The 11,463-nt window shown below is 45.7% G+C and overlaps 1 long non-coding RNA gene across 5 annotated transcripts in view; it reads right to left on the bottom strand.

Moving 5' to 3' along the window:
- Positions 1-815: 815 nt before the first annotated feature.
- Positions 816-11,463, bottom strand: part of LOC129053353 (uncharacterized) — a 55,777-nt gene continuing 45,129 nt past the window's right edge. For 3 of the 5 annotated variants that reach the window (XR_010139074.1, XR_008518261.2, XR_008518262.2), the window contains one exon: positions 1,389-11,462. This is a non-coding gene — a long non-coding RNA (uncharacterized LOC129053353). Of the gene's footprint in view, position 11,463 lies in introns of all 5 variants that reach the window. The other 2 variants (XR_010139077.1, XR_010139078.1) reach the window with 2 other exon arrangements.

Raw genomic sequence — 11,463 nt, 5'->3', positions numbered from 1 at the left:
TATAGTCCCAGCTACTCGAGACGCTGAGGCAGGGGAATCGCCTGAACTTGGGAGGCAGAGGTTGCAGTGAGACGAGGTTGCACCACTGCACTCCAGCCTGGGCGACAGAGTGAGACTCCATCTCAAAAAACAAAAAACAAACAAACAAAAAACCTTTTCTTTCTTGTTACTCCGTCTGCTGAAAACATTTAGAGGTGAATCACACAAAACTGTTTGAACCAATTGATGACTTTAAAAATTCATATTAGCAAAGACAACTTTTACTCAAGATAAATTAAGAACCAACATGTAGGTTAATTCTCTTTTCTAAAGGGAAATTAAGTTTTAAAAACATATCCGCCCTCGGCCAGGCACGGTGGCTCATGCCTGTAATCCCAGCACTTTGGGAGGCCAAGGGGCGTGGATTGCCTGAGCTCAGGAGTTCAAGACCAGCCTGGGCAACACGGTGAAATCCCGTCTCTACTAAAATACAAAAAATTAGCTGGGTGTGGTGGCACGAACCTGTAATCCCAGCTACTCGGGAGGCTAAGACAGGAAAATCACTTGAACCTGACAGGTGGAGGTTGCAGTGAGCCAAGATTGCACCATTGCACTCTAGCCAGGGCAACAGAGCAAGACTCCATCTCAAAAAAATAATTAAAAAAAAAATCCTCACAGTGGGATGAGACACCCAACATCTGGAAGACATTGGGTCTCACCAATTACATAAAAGATCACGTGTCCTTCATACCTCATGGCAGGCTGTTCGGGAACCAAAGAAATCCAATAAGGCTGACACATGTCTATTGCTCTCCTTGAAGAAAACATTTGCAAAGTCAGGGGGAAATTTCAGATTTTATTTACTTATTGTGATGACTAAACATGACCAAAAGCAACCAAACATGATCAACTTCCTCTTTTTTTTTTTTTTTTTTTTTGCATTTGCAATTCTTCCTTAACAAGAACATCGTAACTGCAGGTATATAACAGGAAGGAGACCACTGGGGGCTATTTCCAAAGACATGAGCCTAATAAGGAATGGAAAAGCCATTTCTTCTCCAGGAAGGTAACTGCCATTTTTAACATTTTTATCTCATTTCCCCAACCTCCCTGCTATGGACCATGTTCAGATCCTCATCAGCCTGGGCTCTTCCACCAGCTTCTCAGCATTGCTCTCCAAGGTGTGGTCACTGGATCAGCAGCATCAACATTCCCTTGGTGCTTACTGGAGATGCAGAATCTCAGGCCTCATGTCCCAGGCCTCCTCAATCAGAGTCTGCATTTCAGCCAGACTCCCCAGTGATTCCTGCACCCCATAGAGACTGGGAGTCCTGAGAGTTGTCCTGGTGCTGTGGAGTCCAAAGTTCCTGAGACTCACTGCACAACAGCCAATCATTCAAGAGACAAAAAGAGCAAGAAAAGCATCTTTATTTAGAGAGCCAGCAAGTCAGGAAGATACCGGACCCATGTCCTAACGAACCATCTTTAAAGGCATGAATCTCAAGCTTCTTTGTACATTGAGAAGGGGAACAAGGAGGAGACTGAGGTGAGGGGGGTGGCTGGTGACCACAGACACTTGGGTATCAGCAGGGGCCCAAGGAGATTGCAAAACTTCTTTGTCCTTGCTCAGGTCACAGTGCTCCTACAAATCTTCAACATAACATTGTTACTTGTGTGCATGCCCTTCTTATCTCCTCAGAGGTTAGTTTTGGAAAGGAACTCTTATCATCCTTGCTTTCCAGTTAAACTGTAATCAAAGTTCTTTCCATGATTAACTTGGCCCGTGTGCAGAAGTACCTAAAAGCAGTTAGCTTGAGGAGTCAGAAGCAAGATGGAGTCAGCTATGTTCGATTTCTCTCCCTGTTACACTGGCAACCCATTCTATCCTCTTCTGAGAGTCTGAGTGTTTCAAAATGTGGGCCTCTCAGCGGCTTTCAGGATAAAGTCTAGGTGTCTTTAGAATTAAGCAGGGTGCAGCCCTCTGCTCAGAACCCTGCATGTGTGGCATGGTATCCTCACTCTCTCCTTAAAATAAAGGTAGACAAAAAATAGAAACAGTTCTTTTCTTTCTCTCTACTCTCACTCATTAAAACAAACAAAATGAAAGAGAGAGAGAGAAAGAGAGAGAGAGAGAGAGAGAAAGAAAGAAAGAGAAAGAAAGAGAAAGAAGAAACACAGAAAGAAGGAAGAAACGGGGCGGGAAGGAGGAATGGAGGGAGGGAGGGAGGGAGGGAGGAAGGAAGGAAGGAAAGAAGGCAGGCAGGCAGGCAGGCGGCCATTGCCAGCACATGGCACCTGCTCCCCTCTGCAATTTCAAATCCTATCACCCAAGAAAACATCCCGTCCACATAATTCCTAAAACACAAAAGTCCATTTTCAAATCACAAAATAAGTAAACATTTCTACAGGAAAGCCATCATTCTTCCTTTTTCTCTAAACAAGGCCCCGAAATAAGTATTTATCTTTCTCAGGGGAGAGTCCTTCTCTTATAGCCTGATCCAATGAAGGCTTTCCCTCTGGGTGAACTCTGTGGGGCTTTGTTTCTTTGCTTTGGGACCTCTGAAAAACAGACGCATCATGCAATGAATTTACAAAAGCAGCAGATAAAACCCACCCACGCTGTCTCACAGCCCTGCTCTCTTCCAGCTGCCTGCTTTGTCACTAGAACAGACTCTGCAGGCCACTGGGCTCAGGGGGCTTCCCACCGGGTTCTTGCCTTTGGCAGATGGTTTTGTTTTTACTTTCTCGGCAGATGTTTTCTTCGGCTAAACTTGGCTTAGACAAAGGAGGAGGAGCTGAAGTTGAGTAAGGATTACTGTTGTGGTGTCGGTGTTTTAGAAACCATGACAGAGGCTGGGCGCGGTGGCTCACGCCTGTAATCCTAGCACTTTGGGAGGCTGAGGCGGGCGGATTGCCTGAGCTCAGGAGTTCGAGACCAGCCTGGGCAACAACGGTGAAACCCTGTCTCTACTAAAATACAAAAAATTAGCCGGGCGTGGCAGCGTGCGCCTGTAATCCCAACTACTCGGGAGGCTGAGGCAGGAGAATCGCTTGAACCCAGGAGGTGGAGGTTGCAGTGAGCCGAGATCATGCCACTCCACTCCAGCCTGGGCAACAGAAGGAGACTCCATCTCAAAAAAAAAAAAAACAAAAAAACGAAAAAACAAAAAAACTATGACAGAACTGAAAAGTTTTAGTCAGGTGGCAAGTTTATATTTTCAAAGCTACATGCCATTTGCAATGGATAATTTTAAGACATAGCACAGAAATAGAAGAGTAACTGCAGAAATAAAAATAGTGTATGTGTGTTTAGCCTGAGCCAGTCACAATGATAAGGACTATTTTCTTTTTGTCATTGACAAATAAAAATTAGATATGCTTCTGATACACATGATCCATTCATATACTGAAATATGTATCCATTATGAGATGGGTAACTAAAACTAATTAACATATTACCACACATACTTTTTTTTTTTTAGACGGTGTCTGGCTCTGTCACCCAAGCTGGAGTGCAGTGGTGCAATCTTGGCTGACTACAACCTCTGCTTCCTGGGTTCAAGCAATTCTCCGGCTTAGCCTCCCAAGTAGCTGGGACTATAGGTGCCCACCACCACGCCTGGCTAAATTTTTGTATTTTTAGTAGAGATGGGGTTTCACTGTGTTAGCCAGGATGGTCTCAATCTCCTGTCCTCGTGATCCACCCCCCTCACCCTCCCAAAGTGCTGGGATTACAGGCGTGAGCCACTATTCCCAGCCCATACTTATTTTTTTAATGTGGTGAAAACAGTTAAAATCTACTGTCTTAGTGGTTTTCAAGTATGCAGTACATTGATATTAACTACAATCACCACATTGTGCAATATATCTCTTGAACTTATTCCTTAGGTCTAACTGAAATGTTCTGTCCTTTTATTATAATGCAGTGGAAGGTATCTGAGTTACCAGTGGTGAATCCATACAGGCCTGCAGCCACTGGAATTCTTGCCTCCTCAGAAGAAAGAATTTGACTGAGGGCCATAAGGCAGAGAGAGAGAGACCCAGGCAAGTTTCAGAGCAGGAGTGGAAGGTTTTTGTTTTTGTTTTTGTTTTGAGACAGAGTCTCGCTCTTGCCGCCCAGGCTGGAGTGCAGCAGTGCAATCTCGGCTCATTGCAACCTCCACCTCCCAGGTTCAAGCAATTCTCCTGCCTCAATCTCCCGAGTAGCTGGGATTACAGGTGTGTGCCACCATGCATGGCTAATTTTTGTATTTTTAGTAGAGAGGGAGTTTCACCGTATTGGCTAGGCTGGTCTCGAACTTCTGACCTTCTGATCCACCCACCTCAGCCTCCCAAAGTGCTGGGATTACAGGCATGAGCCACTGTGCCCAGCCGAGTGGAAGTTTATTTTAAAAGCTTTAGAACAGAAAAGAATGGAAGTACACTTGAAAGAGACCCAAGCAGGCACCCTGAAGAACAAGTGTGGTGTTTAACTTTATAGGACCTTATAGGCTGGTCCACTTCTAGCATCTTGTATCCCTTTCCCATGATTCTTCCCCTACAGTGAGCTGCCCGCATGCAGAGTGCCCTCCTTATGCTTGGGAGGTGAGCATGAGGTTTAAGAAGTTGTAGCATGCCCATATCTGAGACTTCCTTCCTGTTTCCAGTGGAGTGACCTCAGAAGGTCATATTCCGCCATGTTTTCTCCTAATGTGCATGTGTAGGAAGTTGTGTCTCCACGGCACTTGCACTCAATGAACAATTGAGTGTGACAGGTGTGGAACATCAGGAAATGGTCTCTCCCTGCCACAGGCTGCCAATTTTTTTTTTTTTTTTTTTTTTGACACTGAGTCTCACTCTGTCGCCCAGGCTGGAGTGCAGTGGCACGATCTCAGCTCACTGCAACAACCTCCGCCTCCCGGTTTCAAGCAATTCTCCCGCCTCAGCTGCCCGAGTAGCTGGGATTACAGGCATGCACCATCGTGCCTGGCTAATTTCGTATTTTTAGTAAAGATGGGGTTTCACCATCTTGGCCAGGCTGGTCTTGAACTCCTGACCTCGTGATCCACCTGCCTCAGCCTTCCAAAGTGCTGGGATTACAGGCGTGGGCCACCGTGCCCAGCCGCCAATTTATCATTTTTCAGAGAGGCAATGCGATCATCGCTGAACCATCACCTGGCATTGCTGGTGGGTGGGGGAAGAGCCCTCTCCTGCCCGCCCATGCCTGTCTAGTGGCCTGTAATAGTCTGACCAACATCTTCCCATACCTATCCCCCGGTAACCACCACTATGTTCTCTGCTTCTGTGAGATCAAGGTTTCTAGACTTTTACATAGGAATGAGATCATGTGGTACCTGTCTTTCCGTGCCTGGCTTATTTCACTGAACACAATATCCTTCACATTCACCCGTGTTGTTGCAAATGACAGATGTTCTTTTCTTTTGTTTTTTGAGACGGAGTCTCACCCTGTTGCCCAGGCTGGAGTGCAGTAGCATGATCTTGGCTCACTGCAACCTCTGCCTCCCAGGTTCAAGCACTTCCCTGCCTCAGCCTCCCAAGTAGCTAGGATTACAGGCACCTGCCACCACACTTAGCTAATTTTTGTATTTTTAGTCGAGACGGGGTTTCACCATCTTGGCCAGGCTGGTCTCCAACTCCCGACCTCAGGTAATCTGCCCGCCTTGGCCTCCCAAAGTGCTGAGATTACAGGAGTGGGCCACCGTGCCCAGCCGCTCTGACATTCTTGAATCACCCACACTCATGGGCCATTGGACCCTCCCTGCAGGGCCACACCTTGGGCTCCCATCCCCCGTGGCTCACTGCTCCTTCCCAAACACCACGCCTGCAAAGGAGGACGCAGACATATGTGCAAATCATGGAGGTTTCCGAGAAGCAGGATCTGTCCCTCCTATATCACCAATGTAAATTGCAAAGTCAATTATTCTGCCAACACATATGGTCTATTGATGTCTCAGAAAATAATGAAGAGCCTCAAATAATGCGTCTGGCCCTAGTGGGTATTGATATAGGGTGTTCTTTTAAGGTGGGGGTAGTAGGTGGGCAAAGGAGAGAGGAGAAGGGATTTAGGAGGTGGGGCTGGGACTCTGCATAGTTCAATCACTCTCTGGTCTGCTGTCATCTCCAGGGTCTGGGACGCTTGTATAAAAACATGGTTGGCCAGGCGTGGTGGCTCATGCCTGTTAATCCCAGCACCTTGGGAGGACGAGGCAGGTGGATCACCTGAGGTCAGGAGTTTGAGACCAGCCTGGCCAATATGGCGAAACCCCGTCTCTACTAGAAATACAAAAATTAGCTAGGCGTGGTGGTGCACACCTGTAATACCAGCTACTCAGGAGACTGAGGCAGGAGAATTGCTTGAATCTGGGGGGACAGAGGTTGCAGTGAGCCAAGATCATGCCACTGCACTCCAGCCTGGGCAACAGAGTGAGACTCCATCTCAAAAAAAAAAAAAAAAAAAAAAAAGAATAAAAAATGAAGAGCCTCACATAATGCGTCTGGCCCTAGTGGGTATTTCTACAGGGTGTTTTTTTAAGGTAGGGGTAATAGGTGGGCAAACGAGAGAGAAGGGATTTGGGAGATGAGGCTGGGACTCTGCATAGTTCAATCACTCTCTGGTCAGCTGTCGTCCCCAGGGTCTGGGATGTTTGTGTAAAAGCATGGTCGGCCAGGTGTGGTGGCTCACGCCTGTCATCCCAGCACTTTGGGAGGCCGAGGTGGGCAGATCACCTGAGGTCAGGAGTTCGAGACCAGCCTGGGTAACATAATGAAACCCTGTCTCTACTAAAAAATACAAAAATTAGCCGGGTGTGGTGGCAGCCACCTGTAATCCCAGCTACTTGGGAGGCAGAGGCAGGAGAATTGTTTGATCCCGGGTGGTGGAGGTTGCAGTGAGCTGAGATGGAGCCATTGCACTCAAGCCTGGGGGACAAGAGCAAGACCCCTCTCAAAAAAATAAAAACAATTAAAAAAAAAAAAAAGAAAGAAAAGAACGCCTCTGAGTATGGGCACGCATGTCTGTCATCCTAGCATTTTAGGAGGCTGAGGTGGGAGGATCACTTGAGCCCAGGAGTTCAAGACCAGCCTGCGCTACATAGTGAAGCCCCATCTCCAGGAAACATTTAAACATTAACCAGGCTGGGCATGGTGGTTCATGCCTGTGATCTCAGCACTTTGGGAGGCTAAGGTGGGTGTATCGCTTGAGCTCAGGAGTTCGAGACCAACCTGGACAACATGGTGAAACCCTGTGTCTTTAAAAAAGAAAAAAGAAAAAAATAGCCAAATGTGGTGGCTAGTGCCTGTGGTCGCAGCTACTTGGGACGCCAAGGTAGGAATATCGCTTTAGCCCAGGAGGCAGAGGCTGCAGTGAGCCAAGAGACTGTACCACTGCACTCCAGCTTGGGCATGAAAACCTGCATGAAACCCTGTCTCAAAAAAATATAAAAATTTTAAAAATTAGGCAGGCATGGTGGTGTGTGTGTGTAGTCCCAGCTACTCAGGAGGCTAAGGAGAGAGCGTGGCTTGAGCCCAGGAGGTCGAAGCTGCAGTGAGCCATGATAACTTCACTGTACTCCAGTCTGAGCAACAGAGCGAGATCCTGTCTCAAGAAAAGAAAAGAAAGGAAAAGAAAAGATAAGGGAAGGGGGACGGGAGAGGAAGGGAGTGGAGGGGAAAGCGGAGGGAAGGGGAGGGGATAGGGGAGGGGAAGGGAGGAGGAATGGGAGGGAAGGGGAGGGGGAAGGGGAGGGGAGAAAGGGAGGAGAGGAGAGGAGGGAAGGGAAGGGAGAAAGAAAACTAAGCAAGAAACAAGATAAAGGAAAGGGAAAGAGGGGAGGGGAGGGGAAGGGGAAGGAGGAAGGAAGGGAGGAGAGAGATAAAAAAGAAAGAGTTTGATCATGGCTGGTGTCCACATTGATTGAGATCCACAGACAACAATGGGCCATCCTGATAATATAGACAATTGTCACTTCTCTCTCGTATCACCACGAAACTAGAGATATGCTTTCTGGAGGAGCAAAGGTGCTTCAGAAATGTGGAATCCTGACATTCACAATGCAGAATCTTTCTCAGAAGCGAGCTCAACAATGTGTTCATGTTTTTTTGTTTTTGTTTTTTTTTCCAAGTTATTGGTGATTGGCTTTGTAAACAAAAAAAAAAAAAAAAAAGAGAGAAAGAGAGAGAATGCAACTGTGAATAGAGAGATTGAATGTGTCTGACGCAAGGTTGTCACAGTTCCTGTTTTCTGGTTAGGCCTGCATTTCCTTATGAATTACAGAGAATGAAGAACTTTTCTTGATAATAATGGTCATTCTATGCAGAGCAGGACTTGAGATGTTATGATAAATGTATAATTTCTCAAAAGTGGTCTACTTGAGAACACAGTTTCGAGGAGTTCCTCTCCATATTTGTTCCTGGGTAAAGCAGCTCTTCATAAGGTAATTCAGCTTTCAATTTATTTTAATCAGCACTTCAGCTCAGGCTAGCAATGTCACTATGCTTTCCAGCCAGGATGGTCCCAGGGTGCCTCAGACATTGAGACAGAGAGGAGTGTAAAATGACTGCCACTGAGGGGTAAAGTAGAATCTGATATGAGAAAAAAACAGAGATATGTAGAAATCACAAAAGAAGCATACTATATTTCCAGTGCAATTCCATTTTAGGTGAATATAGAAAATAATTGCAAAACTTCACATAGGCCTTCATTAATTTATGCTATACTAATTTTCACATATGCCCAAGTTAATTCATACTAATTTATACTAACTACCACCAAGGCCATACAATTCTGCCCAAGGTAAAATTTACCTACTGTCAGAAGTAAATGTGGTGTTTTAAAACTGATTCTACAGTCAAGAGATCCCCATTAACCACACTTCTTAAAACCAGATGAGCAAGTTCTATCAGATTAACTCTGGAGCTTAAAATCCAACTACACAGAGAACTTTTGAAAACCCTGAACGATTAGTTCCCCCTGTTGGAAGTGGTGCCCTTCACCCGGGCAACTGCTAAGTCACTGTTTTATTTCGTGTAATGGAAACACAGTAATGCATTAGATACTCATAAGATTAAAATATTTGGAGGTAGGTCCAAGGAGCACAGTAACGCTGAAGTGGTCATGAGTATAAAGAATATTTCATCTGCAACTCCTGTACAGTGATAGGAAAGTATCTGTGATAATGGCTGCTGAGAAATCTACAGGCAAGACTAATACTGTTGTGGGATGTTGCCTATGTCCACAGGCAATGCTGAATTTCAGTTACAAGTGAGTGAACCCAGAGATGTAGACTTTGTCCCATCTGAGTTGACAGAGCCCTGGAATTTTACTCACAGACTTCTGGGTTCTCTCAACATACCAAGGCAAAGAACAAAACCTCCAACGATAGGGTAACAGAAGAGGGAACGAGGGCCAGCCTTGTTCGTTTGCGATACCATTTAAATAACAAACTTAAAGCAGAAATAATTAAAATGAAATTGCATGTTAAACTGCTCTTCTATATGCTTATTTTTGGTTTCCCTTGTTCCTCTTTTATTTTTCATTATTATTACTATTATTATTATTATTGAGACGGAGTCTTGCTCTGTCACCCAGGCTGGAGTGCGGTGGCGCCATCTCGGCCCACTGCAACCTCCACCTCCCGGGTTCAAGCGATTCTCCTGCCTCAGCCTCCCGAGTAGCTGGGACTACAGATGTGTGCCACCACGCTCGGCTAATTTTTGCATTTTTAGTAGAGACGGGGTTTCACCATATTTGCCAGGCTGGCCTCGAACTCCTGACCTCATGATCCGCCTGCCTTGGCCTCCTAATTTTCATTATATTTTTAATCAATAAACAATAATTGCATATGTCTCTGGGGTGCAATGTGACGTTTCTCTGTATCTTTCCTGTTGGATTCATCCTCAGCATCAGTGCAAAACCCATCATGTTTGCAGACACTTGGTCTGAAGAGATCCAACGTTCAATGGAAATGTCTATCAGACAATGAGTGAATGGCTGTGCCTTCCATATAAAAGCACGATAATGATGTATTCTGAGTGGAGGCATGCCTCTGTGATTTTACCCCTCTCTCAGCTCGGCTGGGACCCGGATTCTTTCAGATTTACACCTCTCTGGGTAAAAAAAAAAAAAAAGCTGGGACCCAGATTCTCAGAGTTAAGTATAGTCTTTCTGCAAGAGGCTCTTTGTCCACATCAACAGTAAGATAATTTGCTGTCTCCAAACTGCTAGACCAGCTGAACTTTCCTTGTTTGCTTTCTTGTTAGAGTGCCCATGAAAAGGCAGATTGGAGATAAAATTGATTCAAGAGAGGCCATGGATAAGAGATGTTTTGTCTCCGGTTGCATCAGAATCACAAACTATTCCAGGGGAAGGTACACAGAAAACATTTCTGTAGGTTATTCTGTGCTGAAAAGGATTATGAATGACATTTGTCACTGTGGTTCATGCATATTCCTTCTGGTATCTCAATAGCGATGTGATACCCACGAACACCGTCAACATCGTAGAGACTGGGATGTGCAGAAGGGCACAGGAGAGCACAGTGCCTTTGGAAAGCTCCCAGGTCCAATATCAACTCTACTTTCCTTCAGCCTGTCTCTCTCTGATGTATCCCTCTTGTCAAGAGAGGGAAATGCAGTTAGAGGGAGTCCATTTAATGTTTGTTGAGTGAATGAAAGAATGAATGCATGATGAGTTCTTGTCTGTGGCCACATGCCTCTCTGCCAAAATCTATTTCTTCAAACTTAATTTCTGTCTGAACATCTCTATTCATGCTTCCTGTGGCTTTGGTATTTCAGCAAAAACCCTCCCTGGGTTCTGACTCCAGGAGACATAAACCACTCAAGCAGTCTTTAGAAATCCTTCAATTAATTTTTAAAAATTATTTGTAGAGACAGGGTCTGGCTATGTTGCCCAGGCTGGTCTCAAACTCCTGAGGCTCAAGTGCTTCTTCTACCTTGGCCTCCAAAGGTGCTGGGGCTACAGTTGTGAGCCACTGCACCTGGCCCCAATTCTGTCTTCCAGATTTACCCTCACTGATGATCCAGTCACCTGCTCACTCTCCTCTTTGGGTCATGAGAGCTGGTGACTATGCAGCCAAAAGGGTACCTTCTGCAGACTTCAACAGAGTCCTGCCCTTCCATTTACATTTAACCTCATTGTTTATGGGTGGCCCCCAGAAACTCTCAGAAACAACAGTTAGAGTGGGGGGGGTCCTAAGGGGAGTGGGGTGAAGTTAGACCTGAGCTTCTGAGTTATTCTTCCTCACCTCTCCTCCGTCCCTCCCTTCTCTCACATTCCTCCTCCCCTTCTCTCTCTCGACCCCCATCCCTTCCCTCAATTCCTCTTTTTTTCCAAGCTCTGAGAATGTTCTGGCATCTTCCACCATGCAGAGAGTATGGTAGGAGGTTAGGAACTAATGGCTCTGGAACCAATGTCTCCTTCAGGTGATATGTACTTCCAATCAGCAGCTCCAAGTCTGTTCATGTTCC

This window comes from Pongo abelii, chromosome Y (genome assembly GCF_028885655.2).
Source record: "Pongo abelii isolate AG06213 chromosome Y, NHGRI_mPonAbe1-v2.0_pri, whole genome shotgun sequence".
NCBI lineage: Eukaryota > Metazoa > Chordata > Mammalia > Primates > Hominidae > Pongo > Pongo abelii.
This window is presented reverse-complemented; position numbering and strand designations above follow the sequence as displayed.